The sequence below is a fragment of the Chelonoidis abingdonii genome, chromosome 10 (genome assembly GCF_003597395.2).
Source record: "Chelonoidis abingdonii isolate Lonesome George chromosome 10, CheloAbing_2.0, whole genome shotgun sequence".
Lineage (NCBI taxonomy): Eukaryota > Metazoa > Chordata > Testudines > Testudinidae > Chelonoidis > Chelonoidis abingdonii.
The window spans coordinates 72,670,876-72,696,241 of NC_133778.1; the positions used below are offsets into that span (position 1 = coordinate 72,670,876).

A 25,366-nucleotide genomic window follows, 5' to 3' on the forward strand; every position below is an offset into this window, starting at 1 on the left:
TGTGAATACTGACACGGAGCAGCTGTGCTCTCTATACAACTGGTCCTCTAATACACTTGCCCTTATTCTAGGCAGGACTGACTCTATTTTAGAAACCCATAAGGGAGGGATTGACTTGGGAGTCAATCCCATTTTGCTTTTGCGTTGCGCCCCGGCCGATTTCAGCCGGGCGACTCATGATAGCAAGCGGACAGTACAGAAGGGGAGAGAGAACCATCATTTCATTGCCAGTTTACTCCGGCAGTAGAACAGTACAGAACGACTGGTAACCATTTCTGCTATCATGCAAAAGCAAGTGAATGCTGCTGTGTACGGCTGGAGTATCGCCTCTCGGTCCGCAGCATCCAGTACACATACGGTGCCGGAAAAAAAAAAAAGCTGAACGGGCTCCATGGTTGCCGTGCTATGGCGTCTGCCAGGGCAATCCAGGAAAAACAGCGCGAAACGATTGTCAAGCTGATGTTTCCCGGTAGGAACGAATGACTGACGACATTTACCCAGAACCCGTGAAACAAATAAGATTCAACCCAGAAATTTCCAAGGGGCGGGGGAGAACTGGGGAACTTAGGGAATAGCTATGGAAGAGCTACCCACAATGCAACGCTTCAAGAAATGACGTTAGCCTCGACTCAATGGACGCACAACGCCGATTACTGTGCCTAGTGTGGCCGCATGAAATCGAATTTATAATATCAGTTTTATAAAACCGACTTTAGCTAATTCGATATTATCCCGTAGTGTAGACGTGGCCTTAGTTGACACCTTCAAGCATTACAACTGAGTTTGCCTCATCGGCTGTTCTGGAGATAAAGGTCTGTCAATGTTTCTATTGCAATCTCAAATTTTCAGGAATTTACTGCCCACCCATAAAGAGTTACCCCAGCTGGAAACCTGGAATAACAGAGCCATGGAGAGTACATTATTTTTAAAACAAAATTTGTCTGGAATCCATTTGGTGATCATTTCTAAATCATTAGCAGCACTGCAGAGTAGACATTTTCTAGATTAGGACTCTTGCTTTGGTACAACGATAATTCAAAACCTGGCTCTTTTTAAAATGAAAACATCCAGGCAAGCAGACAGTACCTCTGCTGCTTCAGAGAAAAGGAGCCAGGAGGCACACACAGGGTTGACTTTTCATCAATACATCTCACTGGGATTTTTAAGGAGAGTTAATGAGCTTGAGCATCTCTTACTGATGTGACAGAGGGAGCGTTTAGAGTCTGTTGTATACACAGTCAGTTAACTGTTTTGTTGCTGTCACATGAACCCTAAGGGGCAGATCCTCAGCTGATGGAAAGTGTCATAGCTCCACTGATGTAAATGGGGCCATGAGACTTTACACTATGTGACTTGGATAAAGCACTTTTACCACCTTCCCATGTAGCAAGTATGTCACCTTTGCAAGGCCATTGCTCCAGTGAACCAATGACAGTTAAAGATGCAATTCAGTGCATGGCCATTTCCTTAGTAACACCAGTATCATACTTTATTGGGAGAGCCTACCTACCCCAGAGACGATGCAAACCTACAATATGTAGAAGGCTTGTGGTCCATCTCAGTGAAAATATCTATGGGGACAGGGGAATGTTCCAGCCAGGATACTTCCCTTGACAGTTACTGCAGTGACCCTCTGAATCTATGGAGGCCAATGTGGTGAGAAGGAGACCGAAGAGCTACAGGACACATTCTTGTTCCACCTCAGGGACTTAGCACATTGTCTCCACACTGGCCCAAAAGACTTGAACATGAATCCCCTGTGTTGTCAACACCAAGCCCCAATAAAAATTAATGGCAAAATCATGCTATAAGGAGACCGAGATTCAGACCAACCCCCCAAGGAAAACAATACAAGAAAGGACCAAAATGTTTCCATTAAACTGAAAAACAAAGGACATTTTTCCAGTAGAACCCAACACTACAGCTCTGTAACAATGAACAAGAAGCTGAAACCAAGAAACCAAGTAGAAATAAATGAAACCAACGATTCTATTTTCTTGTTGTCTCATCCAAGAAAGATACAGTCAAGTGAACAGCAGAGTGCAACTTAAAAAAAAAAAATCTAATTTCCTTGTCCATTTTTGTAATCAGAGAAAAAAATGTTTTTAGGAGATTTTAATTAATGAATTTATAACTTGATAGGAATCCATTAATTGTCTTCATTATAACTAAGCAGTGAAAACAGACATGTAAGCTCACCCATCATTGGAAGATCACACAACAAGCACGGAAGGCACAATGCAGAGCCAGAACATCCAGGGGAATTCTGAATACTACAGTTGGGAAACTTTCGGTCAAACTTTTACTGTTCCATTTGGTGTCATGTTTCTTCTTGGCCTTTTTTACAGTCAGTTCCATATCTGGATGGTCCAGTGGTTAGTTACTAAGCTAAGATTTGGGATACTTAGGTTCAAATCCCTGCTCTGCCATAGATTTCCTTTATAACCTTGAACAAATCACTTAGACTGTCTGGGCCTCAGTTCCCTACTGTAATGGATCACGACATAGGCAGTCTGGCCTAGCGCTCACAGCTGGATTGAGGTGTGCCCATTAGGAGATGTGAGGCAATGGTCAGGAGCTGGAGGAACCAGGTTCCGTAAGCAAGAGCCAGGGTTAGAGTCAGCTGGGGTCAAAGACCAGAGATCAGAGGCAGTACCAGGTTAGAACTGAGAGGCAGAAAGTGGGGTCAGAGGCTGAAGATCAAGCAGGCCAAAGTCTGTGTGATTGCCAGACAACTTCCTGGGACTACCCCTGGGGTTAAATAGGGGACTTGGCCAATCAGAGGGCTGCAGGGTACCATCACTCTGGGTTTCTTGGGAAGCACATCCTGCTGAGCTTACTCTCCCATAGTTTTTCATGAGTATGCCTCTGCATGGTCTCCAGGTGGCACTGTAGACGTATCAACTTTCCAAGCCCCCCGCCCCCCCAGATATGGGTTCTAGTCCACAACTCCTTACAGCTGCCTGTAAAATGGGGGTAATAACACTACCCTACCTCAAAGATATGGTGTGAGGCTAAATACATCAAAGCTTGTGAGGTAGTAGGAGCCACATAAGTATCCAAGATACATAGCTAGAAGTTACAACTTTTATCACAATAGACTCTAACCTGGCCTTGAAGAATGAGGGACTATTAGCTCCTTTCTACCTCTTTTTGTGATCATATTTTTGAGACTGCCAGTCCCATGAATGCTTTGGAGGATTATACTTGGCTGAAGTCTCCAGAAAGTGGTTAACACATGCTTGTTTTGCCAGATCAAGCTCCTCTTCAGAGTAATCAAGCTCTAAGAGAAAAATATCTCCTGGCCAAAACCTGGTAGTACTAGATAGCTAATGGCTTCTTTTAAAATGCTCATTTTTCCTCTCCTGTAGAAGCTATCTTTCCGAACATTTACAGCTGTCAATATAAATTAATCATTTCAATTGTCCTAAGCAGCACCTTGTCATATAATTACCCCAAGTAGCGCCTTGTCCCACATATTAACTACCCTTAAACAAATAGCTGCAGATCCAACCACTTCATGTTTCAAAGATCTCCACAGCGAAAGCCATAACAATTTATGTATTATCATAGGAGACAAATCTTAGAATGGAACCTCCAGTCCTGAACTGCAACGAATATGGATGAATGTTGGGGCACAATGCCACACATTGACTTCATGTACCCAGAAAAACAGCTTCACCATATGTACGCTATATAGGAATTGCCACACTGGAATAGTTCAGTGGTTCAACTCATCCAGCATCCTGTGTGACTGTGGCCAATAGTGGATGGTTCAGAGTAAAGCTACTTTTGTGGACCTAATTGTGTGATACCAGGCTAAAGTCCCAGACACCAACAATGTTAATACGATGGGTGTCTCTTTCTGACCCCCAATTGTTGATCAGCTTGTGCCATGCAGCACAACGCTTGAAATGAGGGGTAACACTACTCTTCTATGTCATGAGGTGCTCAGCTTATTCATTCATATTGGTAAATGCTTTGAGATCCTTGGATGGAAGATGCCATAGAAGTGCAAAGCATTATTATAAAACCACCTCAGAATTTGTATTGTATAACCAGAAATACTATTCCCTAATCATATAAATGTCTCATCCTTTCTTGAAACTTACAGAGCTACCTGCTAATTTACTAAATGCACTAACTATATCCTATCACTTTTTTACTTAATTACAATTGCCTTACAGGAGATTAACATAGCGAGCACTTTCACAGCTGACATGCCTTTAAAAAAAATTCCCAGAGTTAAAACTTGTATAAATAATGTAAGTGACATGGAATATAATTATTAAATGTTGTCATTTTGGAAGAAAATTAATTAGCAATAGCTGTAGCTGTCTTGTGTCCATTTAAGCAGCGTGCATCTCAATTAAAATTAATTGAAACAGATTCAGTCGCAACAGGGTAAAACTAATGAAAATAAAAAAGCAGCCTGAGCTTATATTGCTGCCTAGCAGAAGAAATGCACTAGAAATGGAGGGGGCTGGGAGAAAAATAGAACAGAATCAAGGAAGCTGCTATTCAGTCAAATAATTCATCAGTTGCAAAGGGAGTTGTTTCATTCACAAAACAGCTGAGTAATATCAGACTGCTTAAACCACCCAAATTGCAAATAGAAATACAATAAACTGCTTTCCACAGAGATCACAGATGCATCTTTTCACTGCAGCATTGGAGGAGTAGGGTGATCACCATGTTATTGTGTCCTGAAGTTGTAGTTTTTTTCTCGAGTATACCAGTTTCAGTTAACTCCCAGGAAACACCTAAAACTGAATGGGTCGTGGAATGGCCTTCCTTAAAAGAGAAGCTGGAAAATTTTTCCAATTAAAGTCTAAAGTCTTCCAAATTACATGGGCAGGGGGAGGGGGAGAGATTTTCAAAGGCACAAGTTGGCTCTCTACTACCCAACTCCAACTGACTTTCAGATGGAAGTGGGTGCTACGCTGCCTTTGAAAATTTTCGCTAATAATCTGCAGTAGATTGAAATGCGATAAATAATTATGGCCAGTATCAGTAATACTGTAACACTAATTGGTAACAATACTGTGACATCTTAAAGGAGCTTGATTTCAGAAAGTACTGAGCATCTATCATCTGTCATTTAAGGTGTCTCAAGTTTGATACCCAATAATTTAGGCATGCAAAATCACTAGTGCCTTTTGAAAAACTTGGCCTACATCTTCGATTAGATTTTTTTTTCAAATATCTATTTATCCATCATTCAAATATCAAGATTCAAATTCATTACTGTATACTTAGTGGAACAAATAGTAAACATCACAGGCACACAAAGCAGAATGATGCATTGCTATAGGTGGGTCAGGAATGAATGAATTTTGCATGGAAAGTACAAAATCCTGAACTCAGATCTTGGCAAGTAAATAAAGGAGAAACTAGAAATCAAATACTTTGTTAAAGCATGGATAGAAACTAGAAAAGGGGCTCTGAAAAATGGCAGTGTTGGACTCCATATTTATTTTCAGAATGATTTTCAGGTGAAATTTTTTTTTAACTTACAAATAAAAAGATTTCCTCCTTTCCAAAATTGCCAGAGCCACACTCTGAATCAGTCTGGGATCTGAAAATTAAGCTGTGTTGTTTCAGATTACTCTGACACATCAAGAGTAATTAAGATGTGAATGTACAGTATCTAATAATTTTGTTGATGATGCACATGGCAGAATGGAATCCAACTTGCTCTTCCATAGCTACACAGGCTCTGCACAACTTCAGTAAAAAAATCTAAATAAAAAAAACCAAGCTGGAAGGATGTATCTGTTGTAAACCTGGAGCTAATAGAATAATAATAATACAACTTTGCTGTAATATGGCACTAATATTACATATGTGAATTACAATATATGGAAAGGGGACATTTTCATAGTAGTATATACAAGGGACGTAGTTTTAGGGTTAATCACAGACAAAGCTGATTTCAGATCTCTATGCAAATTTCAGAAATTAGGGTTAAAACATGAAGGAAAAAAAAACCAATAAAAACCACACACACAAAACTTTTATGGATCTAATTTCTCCATATTACCAGCTGCAGTTGTAGGGCCTGGATCCTGAAAGGCATTCATCTCCTCCTGGATTCACAATGGGCTAATGAAGTGAATGGGTATTGAAGCTGGTCAGCACTTTGCAGGATCAGGCCCCTAACTGGGCTGTTAGCTAAGGGCTTTGTGCCAATCGTTGAAATGTTTAATGTTAGCAAGTTTGCACATAAATGGAACCTACAATCGGTGGTGGCTACTCCAATGGCCATAGCCACCCATAACAAAGGAGCTGCTTGATCTTCCACTATAGCTATACAGAGGTCTCCTTGCTAACAACTTAGTGTTAGCTCCAAATGAAATAACATGACAGAACCTGCATCGAAGGCGCAGCTGATGATGAACAAGCTGAAACGTGAGTTAGAAATCTATTACAGTTTTAAGTATTAGAGGGGTAGCCGTGTTAGTCTGGATCTGTAAAAGCAGCAAAGAGTCCTGTGGCACCTTATAGTCTAACAGACGTTTTGGAGCATCCAACAAAGTGAGTATTCTTGCACCAAAAAGTCTGATTAGTCTATAAGGTGCCACAGGACTCTTTGCTGCTATTACAGTTTTAGCTCCTTATAGCAATGATTAACTTCTACATAAAATGGACTACTTAAAGAAACCACCTCTCCAGAAGTTAATCTACAAATATATTTTAAGTTATTACATGTTTCCCATCTGAATTTAATAAAACTAAACCCTGAAGCTCAGATGGTAGGTTCAGGGCCTGAACTAACCTATGTTCTTATAAGTCCAATATGGAAAACATATGCCTATATATGTATATACAATTTATATACAATTTTCATGTATTTTTGTTCCATAAAGATCTTCACAAAGCAAATAAGGTGAATAAGAAAGTATCATTTTAAATGCTATACTCACTTTTCTGACCATATCTATCTTTTAATATGCAATTATTTGCAATTTTTCATCTATATGTTGTTAGTTTGTTACTGACTTGGATGCTTAAAGTAGTTTTTCTGTAAAACCCTTTCCAGCTCACCTTAAAGCAAAATGCACATAAACTTCTGCTTCTGAATCAGACTGCTGAGCATATCTTTCATCACATGGGCATTATTTGGTCTTCATTTATCTGTCATGAAAACATTTCCTTTCGTCTACAGATTAATTACAGCCTGTTGAGATTTCAGCACAAATACCTTTGCACATTTGAGTCTCTGCAAAGACATAGTGATTCATGCAAGATCTATGCCTCTGTAAGCGAAAATAAAGCTGAGGCAGAACATGCGTGCTGTGAATGGATCAAATATCAAAAGAGCTGAAACCTCCAATGTACCCTAGTCTTCCCAATATAAATAGGTTTCTGCACGACTTGTGCAAGACCCAAAGCTAAACATGAACCACCACTTCAGTTCAGCACTAAGCTGATTTATCTTGGCAATTCATTCATCTAGGAGTGAAGATGACAGGGCAGGAAGCATCACTCAGTAATGAATTATATGTGATACAAAACAATTACAGGTGTGTTTTTTAGAGATTACACGTGCAATCACATCACTCCTGGATTCTGTGAGTTTGCTATGTGTAACTGTGGGAACATGGTCGCTGGGGAAGCTCATGCTGAAATAAATTTGTTAGTCTGTAAGGTGCTACAAGTACTCCTGTTCTTTCTGCAGAAGCAGAGAGTAAAAACCAGTCTAAGAATACATTTGTGTTTGTTTTCAAAGCAGCAAAATACATCATTTAATCACATGTCAATCGTTTCTGATGATGACCATGGCAGGACATTAGGTCTGGACAGTCAAACACAAAATGCTTGATTTTCCATTATGCCAGAGCTCTGCAGCCCAGAGCTGATTGCAGCAACCTGATTCTCAATTGCCCAGCCCTGGCACAAGCTTATCTATAGCAGGAACAGCTTCAGCTTGCACCAATCATAGATCTCACCCCAGTGGAGAATCTGTGCATAGCAGAGCCTCACTCTATGCCTCCATCCTGCCCTTATGGCCAGGTAGGAAGTTTTCAGCAGCAGAGTTGAGGCAGAAGGTAGCAGAGTTTTATGCCAACAGAGATTGCTCACCCCTATGTAGCATAAATTCCCTAGTGGCAAACTTCAGCAGCTTTAGGTTTACTTTGTGCCATATAAGTGGACTGAAAAATTCATCCTTTTAGAAGCAACAGGGAATGGTAGAAGATGTATTGAAAGGTAGGATAGCATTCAGAACAATAGCGTCCCTTTCACTTCTGTGGTAAAATCTCTACAATAAATTCACCACAAATTATCAAGGGGCAGGACAGTATCAAATCGTCTCCCCTACCAACCTCTTCATTTTGTGCTAAACATGCAGTTTCAGCAGCCTGTTAAGAGCATTCATAAGTCTGCAACTTTATCTTTGGGCAATAAAGGCAGGGCAAGCGATCAAAGCTACCCTCAAGTTTGTCAGAAAAATCATTGGCTCTCAAGCAGGTAGAACTCATGAGGTTGAATTTAGAGCCATTTTTCTACTTTATATTGCAGTATCCTTCACCACTAGTTTGACTAGCTATACCGTCATTCTTACCCTTTAAAAATGCATTTAGGAAGTGGCAACTTCAAGGCAAAAAGTCTCCTCTAAATTCTCCACTATGTTTTATTTTCCCAGCATGAAGCCTTGGACTTGATGCATTCTTTACCCTGAATTTTATCTCGACAGATGTGTCAAACTAGATGTTTAAAAAAACACTAAAATATTCTGCATGACCATGTACATAACTGATCAGTCATATATAGCCCCGAGACATCACTTATCGTGAACTCTTATTGTTCGCATGACACTGGATAAGCTGTGCTCATAATAGTGAGTACTTTCCTACTTGATGCATCTGTTATTATTATTATTTATTGTTTGTATTACCATTGCATCTAGAGCCCTAGTCAATTTCTCACTTGATCCTATTTCAACAAATTGGTGAGTTGGAGGATTTACTAAAAAAGATTATTTTTTTAGCATTCCAAACGTGCAGCTATCTTCAGTAACAAAGGACTCTGAGGGAAAAAGAGGACGAGAAAGAGTCCTACTTGCCCAGTTGTTTATGCTCTATTTGGAAAATTTGCTGGCTCAAAAAGATCAGGACTCAAAAAGCAAGACACTTGGGAGCTGAGTCTCCAGGATAGCAATATACAGTGATGAAAATCTTGAAAACTAAGTGAGAGGGAAAGCTCCTTCAGAATCCTTAGGAGTCCATTCAGTCAATGGCTCTATGTAAGTATGTGAAATCCACCAGGAATTAGTAGGTGTGAGATCCATCATATAATTTAACTAGGAGAAAATCCCAAACTAAAGTCCAGCGCAGGTCATCATAACATCCAAAAACACTGAGAAGAGGAGGTATATTTTAGTTCATCAAATTGTATATTGAAGGGAATATACAATGAACAGCCCTGCAGGGAAACCATTACTCTTATATTGTTGCATTCTTGTAAAAATAATACCTAGACTCCCTGATGTGAGAGGAGAGGTCAAACAATTACAGTTTTCTTAATTTCATATCCAGTTGGGAAATTAAATAATTTAATCATCAAAGATTTACACCTCATTTTCAGGAAAGTGGCAATTTAAATTAATTTTTTAATGTTATAAAAAATTGATGTAGGGTAGGAGGGAGATTTCACCCAGTGGGCTTTTTTCCTTCTTTTTAAACAATCTTGTTAATTCATTACAAAGAGAGAGATTAAAATGAACTTCAGCAGATTTTGCAGTGCTACAATTTGACCCCCTTTGTGTGTCACAAAAAGCAAGTGCAAAACATTTTTTTATTTATAATTGGAAAAATACCTATCTCCCGAACTGGAAGGGACCTTGAAAGGTCATTGAGTCCAGCCCCCTGCCTTCACTAGCAGGACCAAGTACTGATTTTTGCCCCAGATTCCAAAGTGGCCCCATCAAGTACGGAATTCATAACCTTGGGTTTAGCAGGCCAACGCTCAAACCACTGAGCTATCCCTCCCCACTTCATGAGTTTGTATCTCATGAAGATTTTTTGTTCTGTTATTTGTCTTCTCTAAACAACTCCACCCAACAAACAGCTCCTTAAGTTTGGGACTTTTATTCTCTGGAAAAAAATCTAGCCTCTTTTCAATATGCATTACCATGATTAGCACTTGACACTGGAATTGCCAGGCTGGATCAGGACAACGGTTCACCTAGTCTAGTATCCGGTTACTTACAGGCCCCGATCCAGTTCCCATTAAAATCAAAGGGTAGACTTCCTTTGACTTCAGTAGGGAGTTGGATCAGGCCCACAGACCTCTGTAGCTGATATTTCAGAGGAAGGTACAAGAAGTCTTATAGTGGACAATTATGGAATAATCTATTCTTAGGGAAAATGTCTTCCTAACCTCTATCAGTTACTGGCTAACTTATGCCCTGAAACATAAGGGTGTCTCTCTGTCTTTAAAAAATATTATTATTAAACCTGGTATCACTGTGGATGTTCTAATGATCTAGATAAAGGTCTAATCCCTCTGCCTCCCTCAATTTAAAAAAAATAAATCACATCCAGTTTCAGGGGCACTTTGTGCCAGCAATGAGGCCACTTCCTCTCCAGATCTAGCTTTCAGTGCTGTCAGGTTGCTTTTCCCATTGCCTCAATGCCACCAAAGCGGTTCCTTCTGATTGATGTTCTTCTTGTCCTCACTTTATCTGGGTTACTCCTGGGAGCCTGTGGACTTAGTAACCTCTCTCTGCTTTTTAAAGTAGAGCTATCAGTTGGAGCTTCCCCAGTCTCAGCCCCCAGGAATTCACATTGCATCTCAGTATGGTGAATTAATGCATTTCAAGCCAATTTTTCCACTATCTTGAACCTCTGGGCCTACTGTTCCTGAAGAAGGGATAGGGGTGTCCATCAACATTCTGGATCACTTGCCAGGAACACCAGCTTAATGTGTCTTCTTAAATGGGCCCTTTAAAAGGCTGGAACCTGCTTTGGTGCTTTGCAATAGTTTCACAATAAGTCCTTTGGGGTTCGATCCTTCCCCAACTGAAGTCCAAGAGAGTTTTGCCATTGACTTCAAAGGGAGTAGAATCAAGCCCACAGGGAGGTAAGCATAAGACTCCCGTGCCTTTCACTGGTAAACCATCGGGAAATAGCTTGAGATAAACTGCAAGCAGCACAGAGATCAGGAGACAGGCAAAGCATTTGTCAAGAGAACAATCAGCTATAACCTTTCTATACCAGCTTTATTTTAACTATTTCTTCAACCTGTGAGTATCATTTTTAAGTTTAAGTGCAAACCTTGTGGAGGGACTTTCATATAAAAAAGCATTTAAGGCATTCACTATGTCAATAATTCACCCCAATCCTTTTGTCATCATCTTAGCTACCTGTGTTTTAAAGGGTCCTCCCCCTCACAGCCCACTCAATAGATTTGCTTGAGTTTTAGGGAGGACACAACCCTCCATAGTAGGCCTAAAGCTCACACAAGCATTTGCACAGCATTAACATGATGCTTCACAAACACAGAAAGGCACATTTCTGAGCCCTGAAGAGTTTACCATCCAAAGGCCGGACTCTGCTATCTGTACACTGAGGAATTCCTTACTCTGAATAGTCCCACTAATTTCTTATGGAATACAGTGAGTAAGGGTGGTAGAATCTGATCCTTAATAAGAAAAGACTTGAGACAACAATTCAGGGAAGCGACGGTTTATGTGGAAAGGAGGAAATTTGGATAGTTTGAAGAACTGTGGTACATGTAGCAGTTTGCAGGGCGTGGTGAAGAGAATTCCATATTTAAATGATCCCACTGATGAATTAAATGTTAGTAGAATCCATATACTTTCAGCAAAACCCTGAATTTTGCATGTATTTGCAGAAAACAACTACTGCTATGGTTTCCTTGAAACTCTGCATTGGATTCCACATGCATCAACAAACCCAGGCTGAGTTTCAGATTTGTACATGAATAGTACTCCCAACTCCAACTCTTAAAACACAGGAACCAGGCCCCCCCAAAATCATAAGATTGGCTTAAAGTCATGAGATATTTTAAAATAATACATTTTGGGTATTTGCCTTCTGGTACTGGAGGCTTTAGGGTCACTTGGGCCATTTCTCAAGCTTTACTCGGCAACCACAAGGGCTAGCAACTTAATTTTTTTAAGTATCTGCTGAAGTTCACATAAGATAACATGACTCCAGGAGATAAAGTCTCAATATAAGACTCGGGATAAAATTGTGAGAACTGGCAGTATTGCATGGATCTGAAACCAGGTGAGTGGCCACCAGTAATAAGTCACCAATCCCTTCTTGGAAGATATGGGTCCAAACCACATCCTGGATCTGAACAACCCTGAACTTTGGAAAGATTGAAAATCTGAACATGAATCTGAATTTTGCAAATACCTCTATCTGTACAACTGGCCAAACCACTAACCATAATCCAGATAGGAATTTTGTAGTTTTGGCTGATCTTTACTTCTGGGTTTTGCCCATCACTAAACTTAAAGCTGAACAAGTTTTTTTAATTTCCCAGATTGCAATTTACTCTTCCCTCCAACCCACACACAGTAAATTCCTGAATATATTTTTTCATGTGAACAGTTCATCTGATTACAAAAAAAAATTGTTGATTGCTAAATTGCTTTCTATACACCAGGGGTCAGCAACCTCTGGCAGGCAGCTTGCCAGGGCAAGCACACTGGCAGGCCGGGCCAGTTTGTTTACCTCCTGCGTCGGCAGGTTCAGCTGATCACAGCTCCCACTGGCCACGGTTCACCACTCCAGGCCAATGGGGGAGGCAGGAAGCCGCGGCCAGCACATCCCTTGGCCCGCATGCCAGAGGTTGCCAACCCCTGCTATACACTTTAAGCTAGTGTCCTGTCTCAAATTGATGACTATAGTCTCCATACAGAAGTGGTGTGGTCTAATGGACTGAGCTGGAAAGCAGGTGTCCTTGGCCTATTACTGACTTGATATGTGGCGTTAGGTGAATCAGTTTCTTGATCTTTAGGTTTTAGTACTGTGTACAGCAGCGCCTCTCAAACTGGAGCTGCAGACCCCTGGGGATCTCCAAAGGTACTCCAGGGGGTCCGGCAGGCCTCACTGATCAACTCAACTCCTCCCCCTCCCTCCCAGCATCTCCCAGAATCAGGCTCTATCTCCCAGAGGCTACTGAAGCCAAACCGGGAGTTTTCAGGAACTAAAAGTCCAGCGACACAGTGGGACTAAGGCAGGCTTCCTACCTGCCCTAGCTCCTCACTGCTCCCAGAAGCAGCCAGCACATCCCTGTGGATCCTGGGGGAGGAGGAAGGGGGTCTCCGCGCGCTGCTCCGGCCGCGAGCGCCAACTCCACCGCTCCCATTGGCTCTGGCCCATGGAGACCCCCCCCCCCTCACCTAGGCGCCGCTGCCAGAGGGATGTGCCGGTTGCTTTTGGGAGCCACCCGAGGTAAGCGCTGAATGGCTGGAGCCTGCATCCCTCATCCCCTCCCATATCCCAATGCCCTACCCCAGCTCTGAGCCCGAACCCCACATCCAAACTCCCTCCCAGAGCTCGCACCCTTCATCCTCTCCTGCATCCATACTACCTCCCAGAGCCCGCAACCCGCACCCTCTCCCACACCCAAACTCCCTCCCAGAGCCTGCACCCCTTCCTGCACCCCAACCCTCTGCCCCAGCCTGGTGAAAGTGAGAGAGAGTGGGGGAGAGCGAGAGATGGAGGGAGGAGGAAGTGGAGTGAGTGGAGGCGGGGCCTCCAAGAAGGAGCAGGACAGGGGTGGGGCCTAAGGGAAGGGGCGTAGAAGGGTAGGGCAAGGGCTGAGCAGAGTGGTCCTCAGGTTGCTAAAGTTTGAGAACTGCTGGTGTAGAATATTATTATAAATTCTTGAAAGGTATATTTGGTAAAAAGCATGAAACAGAGTTAATCCCACTTCTTTCTCTGCAAACCACTCCATCACCCATTTTAGCATAAATAACGAATTAGGGCATTAGGAGCACATAACACAGGATTTGGATGGTAAGGAAAAAGCCAGCAGTCTTTGAAGCAAACTAATCAACAAGGAGGAAATATACTAGTGGTGGTTCAGGTACATGTCAACGTTTTCAAGTGAAATGTTATTGAAAAGTGGTATTTCTTCCCTTTAACGTGTGTGCAATCATCATTTATGACTGTAAATACAGGCTTCAGGAAAATATACAGCAGGCCCTTTCAAGCACAGTAGTAGAGTAAGTATCAAAAGAATAAAAATTCCATATAGCTAAATTTGTAGAGAGTGTGGTTTCTAAAAGGCTATGTGTTAGAAAAACTTGATGGAGAGAGCAATTTACTCTGGATGGGAAAGGAATAGATGTATTTTTACACAGACACATACATATATCATTTTGTTTGCAGGTGAACTGCAAGGGTTTCAAGATATTCAAGGAGTCACATCCCCTCAGGACAGCAGAAAGGGTGTGAGTGTGGAGTCATTAACTCACCCACATGTCACTTCATTTCCTGGATTTACTGACTGGTCTTTGTTGGAGTTGAAGAGCTGCAGCTGGGATGGAGGATACGAGTTCACGAGGGGTTATTCAGCTCCAGACAGTCTTAATAACAGCACAAATAAGTCAGTGCAACCCTTTTTTTTCCTTCCACCCAAGCAGTGAACTTCTGAACTCTTTCTATAGTGAGTGGAGATATGATGGTACAGTAGAACCTTGCTAATTTGCACTTAACTGATCCACACAGCCCATAATTCTCTCTCTCTCTCTCTCACACACACACACAGCAAAGTAGTTTCTTCCTACTTTTTACAAAGATTTAATAGTGTGCAGTGCTGATGTCTGCTATTACTAAGACACTTCTGTTTTCCAAAGTACACAACAGAACATTTACTACTATATAAGGAAATAACTAATAATTACAGACTGCCTTACACTTGTCAAACACAGGAACAAAATACATTAGGTGATGCAGTACTCTGACTTTTCCTTTCATTATGTATGTGTGCTGACTTGCTAATTGACAAAACTAAGTCATTTGTAACAGGTCTTCTGGATATTGGTGTGAATTAGTGAGGTCCTATAGTATAGGACAAAGAGATATCTAAAACTGACGGGTGCGGGGGGTGTTGGGGACTAGCTCAAGCATCTCTGGTGCTTTGACTCTTCCCTGTTCCACTGAGGAATGGCTTATCACCTCAGCTTTTTTCTAAACTCCAGTTAAGGGCAGAAGGATTGGATGATTTGCTCTCCTACTACCTTCTTGGATTCCTCTGCTGGGACATTTACATGCAATCTGCATTTTAGGAAAAGTGCACACTGCTAATGATAAGCTGAAATCTGCCTCACTATGGCTCTGTGGAAAAGAAGAGATCCTTCTACCCCATGTCTAGGTGCTGCCATATATGGTCTAGTATAATGTGGCTTCCAGTGTTGGAGGCTAGAAACACAGTAATATTGGTCCTAGAGGTGTGCTTTCTAGGCACTTCCTACCCACACACACCAGGACAGCTGCACTCAGGGGGATCACTAGACATATCTGTTGAAGCGTACCCCTTTTCATGATCACCCAAAACATCTAAGGGTCTTGGCCCCTACAAATGCTAGGCATCTCCACTTGGACTGTGTGCTTCTTCCCCTCCACAGCGTGACATGACAAATTCATAAGAGCCATAACTGAGCCCCATGTATGCCTTTAACCATATACCTATATATATACACACACAACTAAATTTGAGATCCACATTATCCTTGAGAAGTCCCTTTAAAACCCTTTTCCTAGCCTTAGCCAAACACGAGAGCTTCCAGAGAGTGAAGAATACTGTATGCTAACTGGCCAGAGAGTAGGTGGTGATTCATAAAACAAGGAAAATGTGTGAGAAAGCAGAGTAGCTTATCCCAGCTGTTGAGGGGGATGTGTAGAAAACCATGTACAGCTAAGATGCCAGGTTTCCATTTTCCTCAGATGTTCAAAGGGAGAAAAGAAATCCTTGGATCCTGCCAAATTGCAACTCCATTGGAATGTGCACTGTTGTTTTGGCAAACTGCAACTTCTGAGAGAAAACTTAATTTTTGCATCATGAAGTTTTCTTAAACTGGCTTCAGTCTTCATAGCTGCAAAACCTCAGCTAGAAAAATTTTATTCAAAACAGGAAAGTTTGGGGACACAACACACTACGGTGTCTGAACTCTTCTTTGGGGCCTGATTCCTCAGTGCTTACTTGTGCCAAGCAGCACTTACTCATGCGAGTAGTCCCCGTGAATAAACGCTACTCAACATGAATAAGTTACAAAATTGACCCACAGTGAATAGACACTGGCTTAACACACACCAAATTTAAGACCCATGCTCAGTTTCTCTAATATTTGTCCCCACCCCATCTCTCAACCTCATTAATTCTAGGATTTTAAAGGTAGAGGTCATAATGAAGGAGCAGGAATTGGTGAGATAGCACAAGGAAAGACTAATCTGGGAAGGTTAGCTGGCTGTTAATTATTTCATTCCCCTTACATTTCTAAGGGAATTTTATGCTGGTGAAAGATACTGGATCCATAGCTCTGGAACTCTTCTGTGCTCCAAAAGAACAGATAGGGCACTGTCCTTCCCATATCCTGGATCCTGACACCGTGGCTCCAGCTCTAAAGGCTAAGTGGTGTGACAAAGTTCCTTCTCTACCTTGGTGGGTCCTGCGCTTATTGGCGGATTTGTTCACCTCAGTGAACTTCCCCTCTTGTGGAACCCACACTCTAGGTCAACTCCTCCTGTGTCTGATCAGGAGTTGGGAGGTTTGGGGGGAACCCAGGGCCGCCCTCTACTCCGGGTTCCAGCCCAGGGCCCTGTGGATCGCAGCTGTCTATAGTGCCTCCTGTAACAGCTGCATGACAGTCTTACACACTCCCTGGGCTACTTCCCATGGCCTCCTCCAAACACCTTCTTTATCCTTCACCACAGGACCTTCCTCCTGGTGTCTGATAACACTTGTCTTCCTCAATCTCCAGCAGTACACCGTTCTCACTCTCAGCTCCTTGCCCTCTTGGCTCCCAGCTCCTTCACACACGCTCCCTTCTCCTCTGGTCTTCTCTGCCTGACTGGATGAGTCCTTTTTTAAACCCAGGTGCACTGATTACCCTCCTTGATTGGCTGCAGGTGTTTAATTAAAGTAGCGATCTCTTACTGCCTTCTAGAAAGATCTTAGATTGGCTCCAGGTGCCTTGAATTAACCTGGAGCAACTGCCATTTGGTTACCAGGGTACTAGGGATTTGTTTAGCCTGGGGCTAACATACCTGTTTCTCAGTACTTTACTGTAGCCATCTGGCCTTGCCCCGTCACAGTGGGTAGCTTGGGCTCATAGCCATTCATTTTCCTGTCCTCTCCTCTGAGATTGACAACAAGAAGGCAATAAGTCCTTAATGTAATATTGGCCTATATAAGATGGACACTGTCCTATTACAGATCAGTCAGATTCAATTCACATAGTGCTATAACAGTGGTCTGTTGGTTAGAACATAGGGCAGGGAGACAGGATATCCAGGCACAATATTCTCAGGTCTACCTTTGGACTGGCTCCATGATCTTTTCCTTCCATTTCACTTTTCTGTGCCTCAGCTTCCCCATCTGTGAATTGGGGATAATAATCCCTAGCCACCTTTTTTAAAGAGTTTTGAGAGGTATGGGTGAAAAGTGGTGCAAAAGTATTACTAAGTCAGGCAAACAACCATCAAATAGTAGCAACCTTCAGTCATTACTGACTACTGGACCGGCTGTGAACTGAAAATGTGAAGGGGAAAATCTCCATAACTCATCACCAGTCCCTCACCCTGCTTTTACTAGGAGAAGTACAAAGCAAATTCACAATGCATGAATTTTGTTTGAGGTCCAGTGAGTTCTATATTCTATGCCTGTTCAGGATGACTTGAAAGAATCCACTAAACATTCACCAAGCATGAGGACCCATAAAAAACATAGCATTTTATATTAATGGTTTTGTTTTTCCTGTGAAAACAGTACATGAAAGTGATTAGGAACCAAGATGTTATCATGTGGATAACAGCTTATCTCACCTGACTAAACTGACAATGGTAGGAATAAGCTGCAGCTAGCCAGAGCTGTTCCTAGTCTTACTATTAAATAAAAGGTGCTTTTGTTGACAGGATCCACGTTATGCAATAAGGGCTGCCAAAAACCTGCTCCTACATTTTTTTTTTTTAAAGTCCAGGCTTGTCTCCTTCAGGTCCTTTGGAGACATGCCTCAATGTATATGTATATTTTAAAAAATTATCATTACAACTAATAAGAAAAGGCAGGCCCTAGCCAAGACTGAGGAACGTCTGGGTGGTACACATGTCTAGATCCATTTCTAATCAGAAATTCTGTATAATAGAATTTTAAGTTCACTTGAATTTTCTGTCATATAACAAGATGGCACATGCATTATTAGGGTGTCATTATTTTTTCAAATGTATTTGACTCGAGAGACAATCTTTAGAATCCAGGGTATTCCTCCTCTGACAAGTTTGCAGACATGCAGAGAGAATCAAAGAACACGAACAGGAACTCACTTCATAAGTTTCAAGAGATTCCACAAAAAGCCAATGAACATCCTGTAATTGTTATAGACATTTATTCCCAATGTATTTGTTGGAAACAATCTTGCATCACAGGGGCATAGGCCTGGTGACCTGATAGGATCCCAAGATATAAAGATGGAGGATGCCTATGTGGGAAAAAGGGTTATATAGTTAACAGCATTAAAGAAGTCCTTGATGCAGAGCCAGTGGTGAGTTAAGACCAGGTAGGACTGTAGAACCTAATGCTGTTGAGTAGGATTGTTTTGGACAACTACGTTTGCCCTGCCACATTACATTCTTTAAAGTCTGTTAAGGAAAATTAACAACAGAACAATGGCCAAAACCTGTACCCACAGCTCAAATTTTAAAAATCTTCATCACCAGCATCTGAAACCTACTAGACTCAGACATGGGGGCATTTAACCTGTTTTTTTCAAACTGATTTATTTGTAGAGTGGCTTATTGGAACTGCAGGAAGGAGAGTGCAGTGCTCAAAAGGAGAATGCAGGATCTAAACTCCTATCCTGACTGGAAGAAGAGATTAGCAGCAAGTGGTATGGTGGAGCAACTAATCCCTTGACTCGAGACAACACAAGCACTAACGCATAATCACTAGCTTAAATCACAGACACAGAGATGGGACTAGAACCTTAGTCTTTCAGCTCCAAAAGCACAGATCTCTGCCACCTGAACTAATAATGAGCTTCCATTAGATGTTAGCAGCAGTAGGGCTTTTATCCCCTTTGGGCCAGCCACTAGAGGAAATCATCATCACACACAAAGCCATTACATTATGGCCAAGAAGGTAGCACAGGATGGCAGAAGGGTGTATTCAAATATGTCAGAAGAGTGGTATTTTTCCCCGCATAGTGTAAAAGACAGAGGTTGGGGAAAGTGTCTTCTCCACACATATTCTAATGCTTCTGACTTTGAGTGCTTATTCATTTGCTATCAGAATGTGTTTTTATTGGTCAGGGCACCGCTTTGAGCATGGACCATGAAGATTTACATTTAGGACAGGAGGAGAGCAGCAAAGGCTGAGGATGTCTGCAGTCCTTTTCCTTCTGAGCTCCTTTTCTAATTGCTATAGGAAAAATGGCACAAAGAATGTAACTACTAATTTATTAAATCAGCAGCCAAACAGGACTAATCGATAGGACATGTACTAGATCAGTGCACAGTGCATGATTGCAGAGCCACTGGCCATTATTATGATTGCAGAGCCATTGGCCGTTATCTTTGAAAACTCATGGCGAACGGGAGCGGTCCCAGATGACTGGAAAAAGGCTACTGTAGTGCCCATCTTAAAAAAAGGAAGGAGGATGATCCAGGGAACTACAGGCCAGTCAGCCTCACCTCAGTCCCTGGAAAAATCATGGAGCAGGTCCTCAAGAAATCAATTCTGAAGCACTTAGAGGAGAGGAAAGTGATCAGGAACAGTCAGCATGGATTCACCAAGGGCAAGTCATGCCTGACTAACCTAATTGCCTTCTATGAGGAGATAACTGGGTCTGTGGATGAGGGGAAAGCAGTGAATGTGTTATTCCTTGACTTTAGCAAAGCTTTTTTGATGACGTCTCACCCAGGTATATGCCAGCAAGTTTAAAGTAGTAGGGTGGATGATGGACTATAAGCGGATAGAAAGCTGGCTAGATTCGTCGGGCTCAACGGCTCATGAATCAAACAGCTCGTGTCATGGAAATTCCCACTCTGAGACCTTAGCGTCCAAGAGATGGGTACCAGCATGATCCTCTAAGCTAAATTAGGTCGGCCCACTTGTAGGACCTCGTAGCTCGTGTGCCGACTCAACCAGCCAGATAGTTCGTCAACACCATGCCCTGTACCCACGGTGCGTTGCTCGGGTCCTCTCTGCCAAAGACTCTGCCAGGGGCGGAATCCCAAGAACACGCAGGATGACCCTGCTGTGGGATTCTGGTGGAGGGACGACGAACAGAGTGCACACATACGAGACACACCCCTTCCTCCTCCCACCACTTACTGCCTTGTGTCCCCACGGCTTCCTCCCTCGTTTATCCGCCCGAGAGATCACGTGTGATTTCAACAACTCCGTGAATCAGCAAAACGACATGTTGCTAACATTATATTCAGACCATTCCTGCCGGCGCTTCCTCTTTCCCTCAGCTTCTCTCCAACACCTCTCCCTGAACCAGTTATCAGTAGTAAGGTCCCTGGCCACAAGCTTCACCTGTGAGCAGAAATTATAGCCGCGTCTCTCCTGGCCCTTGCTTCACTCTCCCTCGATGTTTCATCACCTCATCTCGGAACCTTCCCTTGTTTGATCCCAGACCTCAGCGCTCTCTGGGGCGCCTGCCTTACGCCAGCATGTATTCTTAGAAATCACACTAGACGAATCAGGGGTCATTTACAACAGAAGACCTTTCTAATTAAAGAGAGAAAAAACATGTGCGAAGAAAGACTGCCTAATGCTCTTGTAAATTAACATGGAATATGTTACATCTGTTTTCTTGTCTTTTTTAGCTATTCAGGTGTGTCTAATTCTGGGAATCACCTTCCTTTCCCCCACCGCCCTAATACTTTCTTCTCCTTCTCCAAGTACAAATTAAAATCTTTCCAGTGCAACCCGAGAACACAAACTTGAAACTCCTTTACAGCCAACATACACACATTAAACTCCTTTCGACCCAGACCATGCACATTTTGCAAACTAAAGAGAACAAACATAAGCCAACCGCTTTATCTATCTAAGTACTCACGAATTTGGAATCTATAGAACGCTTATCAAGGAGATTGAGAGAAACCTGGTTGACATCTGTTCCCGCCTGAGCCGCCGTACGCAGTGAACAACAACCAAAACTAACCAAGCGGCACTTACGAGAAGCGGCCCCGCGTGCCGCGTCCAACGGGAGTGTGTTGAGTTTAAGCTATGCGCTGTCTCTTGATTGCGGTTGATCTCGCGTGTGCTGCGTTGTGGTTCAGGTTGTCATCAGCCAGGCTTAGCTGAACCCTTCGTTAACTCCTTTACAAGTCAAAGAGATATTACCTCTCAGTATTTCTCTGCTATTAACTTTTTCTTAACAGTCTCGTTTATGACAGGCCCACTCTCAGCCTGTTCCTAGTTGGTTCTTTAGTCCCGGCATCTTCAAATGGAAGAATGGCGACCCGAAATGGGTCGGACGCTCTGGGCCCGGTGGGGTTGTTCAATATCTCAGTTATGATCTGGAGGGTTGCCGCATATGGACTCGCACTCTCAGATGTAGTTGTGCTTTTGCAGATGACACTACAACTGGGAGGAGTGCCGTAGAGTAGAACGCTGGAGTCGTAGGACGATACCGGGGAAGAGGCCTAGACAAATCATTAGAGGATCCTGGGGCACGCTCCCAATAAGACAGGAGAGCGCTGGGAGTGAGGACACGTCGTTGCATACCAGGATTCACCCACCTGGGCACGCGATGTCTCTCTGCACGTAACGGATGGAGTAGAGCAATCTACTCGGTCCGCCCGCTGGGGACATCTATGGACAGGGACCCTGAATGGCTAGACCCTACCAGTTTTCTGCAGAAACGGACCTAGGGGTTCCGGGAATGACTGACCGGCAACGAAGTGCTTGGTAGTGTCAGAGGTCTGAGGTGTCAACCAGTGCGGCCTTGTCTGCGTTCGTTTGCCCCAAGTCACAGGCCTGATGACAAATTTTGGGCTGCATATATAATGTGCTGTACGTAACCTGTGACACGATTGTCCAGTGCCAAGTAGTGGCAAGCTGGCAACTGAGTTGACCTCTCTCTCTATTCGACATTGGTGAGATATGCTCTGGTGTCCTCATCTGTGGCCAGTAGCTGTGTCTAGTTGTCCTCACGAGTGCCCCACACTACACAGATGAGTGGAAAGAGTGTGGGACCACCCCGAGTCGGCCACGAGCAGGGCACGGATTGTTAAGCAAAAATTCGTGTATTTAGTTTTCCGCCGCGCCGGCCCGAGCACATGACCTTATGAGGAGAGGCTGAGGGAACTGGGATTGTTTAGTCTCAGAAAGGGAAGAAAGGGGCGATTGATAGCTGCTTTCAAACTACTGAAAGAGCGAATGTTCCAAGAGGTGATCTTAGACATGTTCTCAGGGGTACATGATGACAGAACAAGGAGTAATGGTCTCAAGTCGCAGTGGGGAGGTTGGATATTAGGAAAACTTTTTTCACTTCAGCAGATGGGGAAGTCCTGGAATGGGTTGACTTAGAGGTTTTTTAAGGTCGCTGACTGAAAGCCTGGCTGGATGATTTTAGTGTGAATTGATTGATCCTGCTTTGAGCAGGGGGCTGGACTAGATGACCTCCTGAGGATATTCTATGATTCACCCCGAGGAAGATCTGAGAGAAGTCTCTTCTACACAGACACATATCCATGCATGTGCACACTTACATCAGCATGTTCCTTACCATTAGGCTTTATCAAAGACCTATTTGACACAATTTGCACGTACTTCCAGTAATAGCTGATAGCAACTTGACCACCAGATGCAGCAGTTTGACCACATAAGCCTCACCTTCATTAGCCTCATCTTCTTTGTCAACCATGTATGATTAGAATGTGTCTTGTTACTCACTAGAGTTATAATAATAATATATGGAGATATACCTATCTCATAGAACTGAAAGGGACCTTGAAAGGTTATTGAGTCCAGTCCCCTGCCTTCACTAGCAGAACCAAGTTAAATTCTTTCAAGAGCATTATATATATTAGTGAATCAGCTCATGGTTCTTTATTATGAGCAAAGCTCCATAGCTCTGATGCCATTCAGACTCCATCATTTCCATCAGTGACATACAGTTGCGACTTTCAACAATGGCCTCAGAAGCTGGAAAAGATTATACTCATTGTCAGTTCTTCCCTTAGATTCAAAAGGCATATAATTCACAACTTTGGCTGAGATGTATTAACACAGTATATCACACTGATGTACACAACATATTTTAAAACAAAATTATTCAGCAGTTTTAGTTCTGGTCTAATTTGTGCTCTGAGCAAGCCAATGCTTTAAAGTTTGCTGTCCTCCCTCTCTTCAATGAAACAGCTGAATTACCAGTATATGTTAAATGCTACAACTGCATTCGTTTCTCTAATTACATGAATCTCTGCCATCCGCCCGGCACTGAAGATAAACTACCATTTTAGTCAAGATGCTATAATTTGATTTACGTGGCTATTTTGCCTAATTTTCTAATTTAGACCTTCAGAATAAGGAAAAGCTGAGGACATTCTAGGAGAGTCATTCTTAGGTTTAAAGAGTGAAGAAATCAGCCCTTCTGGAGACAGTGTAAAGAATATTTTAAAATGACAGACAATGCAGTATGTTTCACTAGTAGGAAAGTGATCCTTTGACCTTGGTTTGCATTTCAAGTGAAGTGAAAAGCAGAAGAAGAATTGGGAGTTTCTAAAAAAAAAGGTTAAGGTACAGTATTGTAGATGTAAAAAAGACTACAGGCCATATGCATCAATGAGGGCTTGTTTGATCTGAGTTCTTTGAAGCAAAGTGGAAGATTTCTTGGTTTGAACGCAGAGCTGAAGCAGAACTCTGATGTCTCTTTGTTGCAAAGACCACAACTGAACTAAACCCAAAATGGTAACAGTAGAATGCCCCAATGGGCAGAAGTATGAGATGTAAAAAGAGAGGCCCAGATCACCGTGGTTAGTACAGATCCAATGTAACTTTTTGTAAGAGCAGGGGTGTCTTTGCTAAATTCCAACTCAGTTGGGCATAGTATTATTCACATCCTCTCCTCAAGTGCTGTATTGCTAGTAGTTGCTGCTTTTCACCCCAGAGATAGATGCATTCAATGATGGATAAAGTGATTTCAGTATATAGTTTGTATATCAGTGTGTTACACTTATAAAAAGTGAAATGAATGTTTCACTGAAAGATTGTGAAAAACACTAGCGTCATAGCAAACAGGATCCGGCCCCAAGTTAAAAAGACCAAGCAATGGAGCTTCCATCACTCTCAGTCAGGGATCATTCCATGGCCTCATAAATCATGCTGTCACAAAGATTCTTCCATTATTCAGCTGAAATTTGCCCTCTCTTAAATTTCATCCCATTACTTCTATTTACACACCATTGTATCACTCTAAATAATTCTTCCCAGACTTGGTGTTTACTCCCTTCAGATATTTTTAGATTTATATTCCAACCACCCTATTTGTCATCTTTTAGCTAAGCTGTCCATATTCAGCTCTTTCAATCTTCCCTCATAAGTCAATCCCTCAGCCCCTTGTTACTTTTTTTTCTGATCTCTTCCCCATTTGTCAATCTTTCTTGTAATGGGGTGAGGCAGAACTGAATGCAATATTCCTGCTGTGATAACTAATGCTGTGTAGAAAGGACCTCTTACCTCACCGATATACAAGGTGATGCCTCGGGACACGCAGCCCAAGACTTCATTGGTCATAGAGCGCTGAACTTGTGTCTTCACCTTTCTCAGCCATGGAGCCCTTCCAGATTTACTGTTTCCCTGGATTTCTCCTCATTATTTCCAATTGTTTTTCCCTAAACATCCAAGTGTGGATTTTTTTCCAATTTGAATCCGATTTCGAAATGTTTGGTCCATGCTCATAATCTCTGTAGATCCCCTTGTGTTAGGAAAACCGTGTCTTAATAAAGGATCTATTTTGTCCCATTGCACTGCTCCCAGGTCACAGGCCACTCTGTCTCTATCCCTCTGTCCTGGAAAACTAAAGCAAGCTCACCTCAGAATTCCTTTACCAGGCCTTCCAATTGTCTAGCAGATGCCATTGCTGAGAGTTTTTAAACTCTGCCTCTCTCACCTAAGAATTGCACTGACTTATCGTGGAAGAGATCAA

The 25,366-nt window shown here is 42.5% G+C and overlaps 1 protein-coding gene across 1 annotated transcript in view; it reads right to left on the minus strand.

The window, feature by feature from the left end:
• Window positions 1-25,366, minus strand: part of GLI2 (GLI family zinc finger 2) — a 285,658-nt gene that overhangs the window by 242,481 nt on the left and 17,811 nt on the right. The window lies entirely within an intron of this gene.